The sequence below is a fragment of the Pteropus alecto genome, unplaced genomic scaffold, assembly GCF_000325575.1.
Source record: "Pteropus alecto unplaced genomic scaffold, ASM32557v1 scaffold238, whole genome shotgun sequence".
In the NCBI taxonomy this organism is placed as follows: domain Eukaryota; kingdom Metazoa; phylum Chordata; class Mammalia; order Chiroptera; family Pteropodidae; genus Pteropus; species Pteropus alecto.
The window spans coordinates 723636-734014 of NW_006442104.1; the positions used below are offsets into that span (position 1 = coordinate 723636).

The 10379-nt window shown below is 47.9% G+C and overlaps 1 long non-coding RNA gene across 10 annotated transcripts in view; it reads left to right on the forward strand.

The window, feature by feature from the left end:
• LOC102895780 overlaps positions 1 to 10379 on the forward strand; it is a 659008-nt gene that overhangs the window by 187584 nt on the left and 461045 nt on the right. The window lies entirely within an intron of this gene.

Consider the following 10379-nt stretch of genomic DNA (forward strand, 5'->3'; position numbering starts at 1 on the left):
AAAAATATATATAAATTATGTCATGACATGACTTAAGCTTACCCACCTTCCCCTGGACAGAGGGCCTGTGCCTGGCAGGCAAGGCCAAGTGTAAAGGTTTTTAATTGATGTGATTAACTACATCTCAATAGGGAGCCTCGTTAACATCTAGGGGAAGGAAAAGGAGGTTATTTTCCACTCTTCCAACTAGGGGATGCTTGGAAGGGGGTCAAGGGGGCACTTGGAGGGCTGCGCCCTGCAATGGGAGGAAGGAGCTGCATTTACCTTTGGCATTAAAGATACATTTAAAAAAAAAAAAAGTTGTTTTCTCGGTCGCTGCCAAAACTGCCCTCCATTTTCATCTATGGGGAGGAGGAAACTAACCGGATTTTTAAAAATATGTTTTTCAAGGCTGCATCATCCACTAGAACACAGCATTTAGACAGAACACTCTTAATCCTTCCTAAACGCATTAGTGGCCGACGAACAGACAACAGGAAACAAACAAAAACAGAAGTGAAAGGTTTTCTCTCTCCCCCTTAGAATATGCAAACAAATTCATGAATGGACATAAATTCACAGAAGATTAGGTTTGGGCAAGCCTCATTAATTATCCACATTAAAGAAAATCAATATTATAAAATTTTTTAAATTACAAAAATTGCTACATTTTATTTGTTGGCTAGAAACAAACATTTGGCTAGGAGAAAAAAACGCCTAAAAGTATAAACAACACTTATTTTGGGGAAGATGTGATTATATGTGCTTTTTTTTTCCTGATTGCTTATCTATGATTTACTTTTTTCCAATGGCCATTTATTGCTTATGAATTAAATCGTTAAGGAATTATTTTAGTCCTCTCACTGAAGAGATGTTTCCTTGGGTTTTCCTCTCTCTGGAGCAGACTCCCCTTCCTAGCTAACTGTGGGGTTAGATAGGTCAGGGTTTGATCACGCAGGATCTTGGGGGAAGTCACAGATCTTTTCAATACTCTCCCCGATGAATTGGTGTCAAATGTACAGGGGAAAAACTCCAGCATAGTACTTGGCCCTCGGTATCAGTTCCTTCTTTTCCAACCCGCTTTTAATCGGATACATTCTTGGTGCCTGGTAGCACTCAGCATTAAAGTCTAGAACAGCGGTCCCCATCCTTTTTGGCTCCTAAGAGAATCTAATGGATGATCTGGGGTGGAGCGGAGCCGGTGATGCTAGCGCTGGGGAGCGGCTGCAAACACAGATGAACCTTCCCTCACTCTCTCGCCATTCACCTCTTGCAGTGCTGCCCAGTTCCAGCACCGGTCTGTGGACCGAGGTTGGGCTGCATCCTTAAAAGCTTAAACACACCTGCACAGGATATTTGGTGTGTGTGTCTGTGCGCGCATGCACACAAGCAGGTATGCAGCACTCGTGTGCGTGGCTCAACATTAAAGAACACCTCCCTCCCGTGCATGAGTTAAGACTGCTCGCAGCTGGAACTCATATCTATCACAAACCAAAGGTAGAACGAATTACAGCAAGCATCTAGGTGACAGCACCATTTGTGTTCTCCCCTGTAGCACGGTCCCTGGCATGTGGCTTGGGTCTTCAAGCATTGTGCCGGATATGTTGGAAATGTTCTCTTCCTGCAGATCAGGATAGTTGAATGCTGTCCCAGGCCGAGTGTATTGTTTTTCCCCGCCCCCCCCCCCTAGGGCTGGGGGAGGGCCTCAGCAGAGAGTGAGTCAGGGTTTTGCAAAATGTGTTTACCCTGGTGGAACATGCAGGGTACACGTGGGCAGAAGAGATTTGCAGGCAATCAAAACAGGAGTCATGAGCCGTGATCTCTGTTTCGCCTCCTTTTTTTCTGCTTTCTTTCTCCAGAATTGCCTCTAGAAGCCCCTGTTCGCTGCTTCTTTTCCTGGCAGTGGTTTTCAGACTTCAGTTTGCAAATGATCACCTGGGAAGCTTGTGAAATGCAGATTCCTGCACCCCTCCCCCACCCCCCCACCAGGTTTTCTAACTCAGCAGCTCTGGGCGGGGCCCGGGAAATGGTCCATTTGACCAGAGGGGCACTAGAAGCAGAGTGCCTGGGACCTCTCAGGATTGCAAACAAGGTTGAGAACAAAGGCAATTGTTAGTTTCAGAAAGTAAAAACAAGGCTGAAAGATTCAAATAGTGATACATATTTATGTAACTTTATAGCAATTTATCAGATACAGCTCAGCTTTTGCAGACAAATAGGAATTATTTTTAATGTAGGTTCTGCATAAGTCTAATATATCTGATATGCTATATGCCAGGCCTACAGAAGCCTGGGAAAAGCCCCAACCTCGTGGACCTAGCTCTGAGAAATAAAGCCCAAGATGATCTCTTGTTTTTAGCATTTCGTTCGGAAGGGCCCTTAGAAGTGTTCTTTAACGCCCAGGTTTTACCATCGGGAAACCAAAATCTAGAAGGAGGATGACTTGTTCAAGGTCATGTAACAAGTTTCTCGGAGAGTCCGGACTAGAGCACAGAGTTTACAGCTCACGTGTGTGCACATGCGTGCGGGGCTTGTTACGTGTCCCTCAGTGGTCTCTTTCTTTCCCATCGCTCTTTCACTTTGGCTTCTCTCCCTTTTGTTCCCCGTGTCCTCAGGCCAGTCTGGCACCCGGTTTGGAACCCCGAGGGGTGCGGAGGAAGGTAGTGTGGGGTCTCGGGGTGGAAACTGCTAAGCAACAGGCAGAGCATGTGACAAAGCCAATCTTCAGCTTAATTCCCTGCAGAAGAAGGGTTGAGTCGTTCCCTTGAAGCCAAGGCATGAAAAGCTGGCAGACTTCTCAGCACCCACTGAGCACCTACGAGGTGTTGGGTGTTGAGTGCAGTGGGGGACGGGAGTGAACACAGCTGACAAAACCCCTGCCCTCAGGGAACTTATATTTGTTCATCCGTCCATCCATCCGACAGGTACCTGCTGAGCACTGTACTACATGCCCTACTACAGTACCCTACTACACCCCATCTGTACAAGGCAAATACGGAGCTTAGATTCGAGTGGGGGAGACAGGCAGTAAGCAAGATGCCAGATCTATGCACAAATAAGACATTGCCAAATACTAGGAAGAGAGTTAAAGAAAATAATGAGGAGTGGGGTGGCCGGGTGCAGGGCACCCCCGGGGACAGGGCGGTACTTACTCCAATGCTAAGTGGCCTCTCGCCGCATACAAACCAGCAGCTTATTGACAAGCACATGGCCTTTGGGGGTAAAGACCTGTTGCATCTTGAAATACCACCGCCCTGTAGTAAGGTGACATGTTAGTATCGCAGCTGGCATTTGTTGGCCGCGGACTCTGAGCTGGAAACGGCTTCCATCGTCTTAACGTGTGTCCTCTGCCTCAGTTATCACGGCGTTGCGATGCGGTTGGTGGTACTATTCGTATCGTGTCGGTTTGCGGAAACCGAGGCACAGGAAGGTAAGCGACTTGCTCAGTCACGGGGCTAAGGAGTCTAAATCAGGATGCCCACCTAGGCAGCTTGCCTCCACCGCTGTGCCTTATGACTTCTAGATTTCCTACCTTCCTTTCCCGGGGACTGTAAGGAAGTCGGTGTGAAGTTGGGAGGAGAGCGTGGGCTACAGAGTCAGGCCCATGCTTTGCTATCCGGACCCCTCAGCCTCCCTGAGCCCCAGGTTTCTCATCGGGAAGATGGGAGTGAGGATGCCTATCTTGCAGTGTCGTTAAAGGGGCCAAAGGAAATGGTAATATTTTAGGACGTTTGCCACTCGGTAAATGTTTTAAGACATTTTAAAATAAATTCTTGCTGGTCGAATGAATGAATGGTGAATTCCACATGCCCTGAAAGGTGACGTACTTAAGCCTTTCATTTTTTTCTGACTCTCTGCCTTCTGGAGATTAGGATTGTACTTTCTTGCCTGCTGTGACCAGTTCTGGCCAATGAGTAATGAACAGAAGTGGCATGAAATTCCTGGGTCTTCAACCTGGAACGCTAACGAGAGGCCCTCCAGAGGTGTGCTTCTGTCCCTGTCTGTCTGTCTGTCTGTCTCTTTCTCTCCAGCCCTGTGCCCTTGTGCCTGGTAATGTTCCTTTCAGTCCGATCTGGATGGTGCTAGCAATGAGTGCCATCTCTGGCTGACCGTGATGGACAGATAGCCTGAGTGAGCAATTAATTTTTACTGTTTTAAGCCACTGAAATTTGAGAATACATGTTAGTGCAGCATAGTATTGCTGCTCCTGACTGACCGAACCTGAAAGGCAAAGAGATTTGAGCTGCCTCCCCCCGGATCGATTGGTAGGGTCTGCCTGGAGCCCTGAGGTCCCATCTGGGCGCCGAAGGATTGGTGATGTCTGCCGTGCTCGCAGGTGGGACCTGGAGGCTCTGGCGTCTCACGCTTCCTTCCCTTCTGTACCTCTTGGGGGCGTTCCTAACTGGGTTCTTTCTCTAGTGCATCCTGAGGGCGGCCCCAGACGGACCACCCCATAAACCTCTCTCATTGGCTTTACGTGGTCTTCACCCTTCTCTTCCTCGGCACAGACTCCTCTGCTTGGCTTTCGAGGTCCTCCAAGTTCTGGCTCTCTGCTGCAGGCTTAGATCACAGGCCCCTCTGCTGATGCTGCCCGTCCACCCGCCATCCACCTATATCGTCATTTTTCAAAGTGGGCTCTCAGAGGACTTCCCTTTGCAGCTCACGTTGACCTGCTCTCCTGCACCCAGCCCGGACAGCGCCCACACTCGATCAGTCTTTGTCATGTTTCGTTATCTTTCGCTTCATTCCTCCATGGTTATCTAGCATTCCTCATGTTGAAATCTTGACTCCCTAACTAGGTTCTGCCCTGGAAGAATGGCCTCCGTGTCGCAATTCCTCACTGCAGTGTCTTGGTGATAACAGGCGCTTGAGAACTATGTTTTTAAAGAATTGGTTGGATTGGTGGTGCCGGGCCGGGGAGCAGTATTTATGTCCACTCCCTCCCTGAGCATTTTCCTTCAAATCCAGAGGTCACTTTTGAAGCAGCCCAGCTCAAGGCAATGGTGTTATAAACTCTGGGACAAGAGAAGCACAGATGTCCTGGGAGGTCGAGCCAGGAAGAGGATCTGCTCTGGGAGGCACACTTCCCAGGGGACCTGAGGTTTAAGTTGAGTTGGGAAGAAAGTCTGAGAATTAACCTGACCTTGGGGCAGTGGCGTGCTGGACAGATGGAGGCAGGTGTGAGCAGGAGATGCCAGGGAGGTAAAAAACAAGCTAAAGAAAGAAAGAAAGCCCCCAGTCCCAGAGCCCGAATCCACCCAAGCACACCTCTGATTTTCACTCCGCACGTTCCCTGTCTCTGCATGCCTCCGGTGTGTGCACGCCTTTTATAGAGATGCGTTCTCAGTGGAGGAAGGATTTTTTTCATTGCAGTTTTTCGTGCAAACGTTCCTCCTTGTTATTCCTCTGTTTTTTCCTTCTTTCTTGGGAAGCCTTAGGCTGCCACCCCTCACTTACCCCCTTAGTTTCCTACTGTCCCATTGCCCACGCCACTGCCTGGGCCTGCCTGTGTGGGAGAGATCTCTCTATATGCAGAAAACCTTTTTTCAACGATGAGAGTGCTCAATGCAGTTAGCATTAGTGTAATGGCTAGGTGGAGCACCCCACACTTACCCCCTTAGTTTCCCACTGTCCCATTGCCCACGCCACTGCCTGGGCCTGCCTGTGTGGGAGAGATCTCTCTATATGCAGAAAACCTTTTTTCAACGATGAGAGAGCTCAATGCAGTTAGCATTAGCGTAATGGCTAGGTGGAGAGCCAGAGGAAAGGCAATTAGGGAGACTGTTTTACAGACTCTGTGGATGTCTAGCCCATGTGCTGTGTGCTAGAAACTAATAATAAAATAAAGTTAAAAAAAGTGTGAGCGCTCATAAACAGATATAAGAGGAAAATGGAGCGGCACTGAACTTGGGGAAGAATTCGCCTTCCTGGGAGTCGAAGTAATGCTCACCAGCAAGTCATGGAAAGATTAGAATAACAGCTTTTGCACTTTATTCTAAGAATTTGCAGGGACCCTGAAAAGCACCTCCGTTGCTGGTGGCAGCATAAACTGGTCTTTTGGAAAAACTATTCGTTAAGAGTTATCAAGGCGTCGCTTTGAGCTTGCGTCCTCATTGAGGGAATGTATTTCAAAGACTCATTACAGGAGGAGAGAAGGCAGTGGTGCTCAGAAAGGGTTTTTTTTTTTTTTTCTTTTTTGAAACTGGGTGTATTTAGGGGGAAATCTGAAACAAAATGTCACCCAGGGATACATCGTGCTTCTGTGCCCCTGAATCTTTCACAGACACCCGAGGGACCATGATGGAGAAGAGGTAGCCACCTTAAAAAGAGCAGTGACAAATTGTGGTGTGACAATTGATACGACATTGTGCCTTTCCCAGAATTACGGACAGTTAGAGAGAGAGATGAGCTCTTTGTTGGAAAATGAAGATTTTGCCTCCTTGGGGTCATGGGACGATGACAGTTGCTTTTTCTCTTCTGTCTTCTCATCTCTTCTCTTTTTGGTAACCTGCCTTATCCAGAAGCAAAACAAAACAAACCAAAAACAGAACAAAACAAAAGGAACCAAAAACAGAACAAAACAAACAAAAAACAAAACAAAACAAAACAAACGGTTTATTGTCACAGAAAAAAAGAAAAAGAAATACATACGTGGATTTACCAGGTCCCTTGTGCCCCCGGGAGTGGTGTCACCTAAAGGCGGCCTGAACTACATGCTCTGCTCTCAGACCTGTGCACAGGGTGTCGCAGGTGCTCCCAGGTACCATGGCCCCCTGTGCCTCACCCAGTGACGTGAGCTGCTGAGGCCCCAGCACAGCGCCCGGTACCAGCACGGACTCCACGCAGAGTGTATCCTCTTCCTCCCGTGTCCGGTCTCATTTAAAACTCGTCTAATGGTCCCCGATGGAACCACTGTCATGTAATTATCCCCATTTTACAGGGCAGAGAGCTGAGTCCTTCGTTGCCACTCAGGAAGCCTCTGCTGCGTTCCAAACTCGGGCTTTCCACACAAATTCTTCGGATGCTCACAGGACAGCTCCATAGGGCTGCTCTTCATACTTGCTTTTCACCATGGGGAAACTGAGGTTCTGTCAGGTTAGTTGCCGAAGGGCCTTCAGCCGTTAAGAATCATGGGGACGTGCATTTCCGAATTTTCTGACTCTAAATCCGGTTGGGGTTTTTCTTTTGAATTCTGTTGAGAAAGCGTCCTCTGTTCAAGGCACATTATCACTGGTCTCCGGGAGACCCCTCTCTTTCTTCTTTTTCCGTCCTGCATGTCCATTTTCTTTGTTTCTCCCCCGTAGGCATCACCCAGCGTGTTTGCCCTACACCCCGTGTGTATACTTACTTACTCCTGTGTTGTTCTAATTGGGTGTTTTGTTGTTAATATAGACACATGGGATTCTGCTACAGATCTCTTTCTGGTTTTTCTTTTTACTCGATGCTGTCATCCCCCAGTCTCCTCAGGGGATTGGTTCCAGGACACCAAAATCCACGATGCTCAAGTCCTTCTATAAAATGGCATAATATTTGCATATAGCCAATGTACATCCTCCTGTGTACTTTAAATCATCTCTAGGTTACTTATAATACCTAATATAATGTGAATGCCAGGTAAATAGTTGTTATACTGTATTATCTAGGCAATAATGACAAGAAAAAAAATTCTGTGCGTGTTCAGTACAGATGAAACCATTGTGAGCCTAACTCCATGGTACACGTCAGCAACAACGTACCATTCTTTTTCTCGAATATTTTTGATCCATAATTGGTTGAATCCGTGCTTGTGGACCATATAGTTACAGAGAGCCAACTGTACCATCGTTTTTAGATCCAGTCTGGTTGTTCTGCGTACACCTAGCTCGTCAGAGGGGCTGCATCGACCCGCCTTGCCATTGGTCCTGCCACGTTTTCCTCTCTCGTCCCTGTTGAGGGACACGAAGAAAGCCCAGCCAAGTCCTGTGATGAACACCTCGCACCTGTACCGTGCGGACTGTGGGAGAGTTTCTCTGGCACGGACCAGGATGGATGAGTCATTGCACACTCATACCGAATTTCACAAGTACTGCCAGATTGTTTTCCAGAATGACTGTGCCGGTTTGCTCTTCCGCCAGCGGTACTATGTGGTTCCTGTTTCTCTCCATCCTCCCCACACCTGGTATTATCAGATGGGTCGGAAAGGATGCTTTCGCCAGCTCAGGCGCATCAGGGCTCTGATTAGCATCCCTGTGATGCTCTCTCTTTTTCTGCGGCACACGTCACCTGATCATAATAGCATTTTAAACAGGAAGAATGCCACGCAGGAGAAAAAGGGGTGTCCTACTTACTGCACCTCTCTGTCTTCTATTAGGGAAGAAAATTTCCCCAGAAACCCCCAGTAGACTTCCCTTATTGCTCATTGGCCAGATGGGGCCAAATGTCCCCCCTAAGCCAGTCCCTGACAGAGTTAACAGGATCGCCATGGCCACTGGGCACCTCTCCCGTTCATGTGGCTGCCTGCTCGGTGTCTGAACCAAACTGGGAATGTCTGGATGAGGACAAAAAGCAGTGGCCGATTTGTCACTCAGTTGCCACACACTCAGCCTTCCACACCAGATCTCGAATTTTCTCAGTTTTTAAAGCTCCCGTTGCCTCTTCTATTCAAGGGATTGTCCCCCCATATCTGAGATGAACCATTTGCAGAGAATTTCTGAAGTGGCAAGCCGACCAGCGCATAACCATTGCCTTGGGGATTAGGTCTGCCCAACTCATTTTGGAATTTGTCATTCTCGTCAGGCGGACATCAGACTTGTTCCCACCCTAGCTGCCCCAACTTAGGTTTTTCTGTAGGTTCCCCATGGGAGAGGTCATGACAGAGATTCCAGGGGCCGAGTGCCAAACCTCCTGCCCGTGCCGTGACTGCGAGGCGAGATGCCTGCTGCGGGCAGGTGGAGAATAGCCGTCAGGGACTAGTCCCACCGCAGGTAGCAGCTTCCCCTCAGCCACGTGCACGCCATAGTAGCTCTTGTGTTTCTGCCTAACCAAAGAGATGAATTCTCAGTGACACCTGGTAGTTACAACTTACTACACTTACTCTGTGCGGGGCCACCCAGCAAGCATTTCGTTCCTATGATCTCATCACATAACTGCCCTGACAGCTCCGGGAGAGCGTTTCTGTGTAATGGTTTAAAGCACAAGGTCCATTTGGACCACCCACAGGATCGGTTCTGACTTTTATTAGCTGTGCGACGTCGAGCTAGTTACTTCACCTTTCTGCACCTTAGTTTTCTCACGTGCACGTGGAGAATGATAATAGCGTGAGATAGAGACGCGATGAGTTTATATAAACACGAGCGCTTAGAGAATCACCGGCTGAGAGGACACACACAGTTCACGCTTGATAAATATTAGTTGTTGCCATGTTTAAAAATGAAGAAACCAGAGGCTCGGAGAGGTCGACTTAGCAGATGTCAGACAGCGATGAGTAGCAGGGACATGACTGCAAGATTTTCTGACACAAAAGCCGACCTCTCATCCATTCAGCTAGTCGTCATCACGAGTCGCTTTGTGGCTTGAGACAGCAGCGTCATTACTCACTTTAGCAGTAAAATAAGTTTTCAGCTGCAAACCCAGCGATACTTTTTGTACAGACGTAATCTCCAATCACCAACCATAAAGACAATATGAGGCTCCCAGCATCCGACAGATGCATGGGTCGTTTCTAGAAGGTGGCTGGGGACACTGGGATTTGACAGGAGGGTATGCCCTGGGACAGCAAAAGTACAGCCTTTAATTCCTGATGCGAGCACTAAACGTTGCTGGGTCTCAGCCTCCTCGCCTTTAAAATGGCGTTTCTATTCTATTTCCACACAAGAAGGATGTGGAAAGTGCTTTATAAACCAAATACAGTGCTGTGTATTGAAGACTTCGGGTTTTACATATTACCCTATATTTTATTTCTTATCTCAATTCCCACTTAACACACGTTCACACAACATGTAAGTGTTGTGTTCCCCAAATCCGTGTTAGTCACTCGAAGGCTGTGGAAACCAGGGCTTCAGAATCTTCTGGAAGAGATTTTTCCTTGCCTAAGTGAAATGGACTACAGTCAGGAGCTGCTGGGATTTTCAGAGAGAGGGATGTGTAGAGCGTCTGCTGGTTGGGGGCAAATAGACAAAGTAGTTCCCTGCCACACAGGACATTTCTCTCGCCGAACTTTGTCGTCTGAGCATTTTCAGACGTAGGCGTGTTGGGCACGAGGGACCAAGTGCTCACTCTGAATGAAGGATCGCGGGCTGAGTGGTTTAAGCAAAAAAAGATGATGGCTTCATGCCCTGAATATTCCGGGAGGGCGTTTGAACCTAACCCTGCATAGCAAGTGACTCAACCGTCTTTCATTTTTACTTTTTTTAATTTAAACG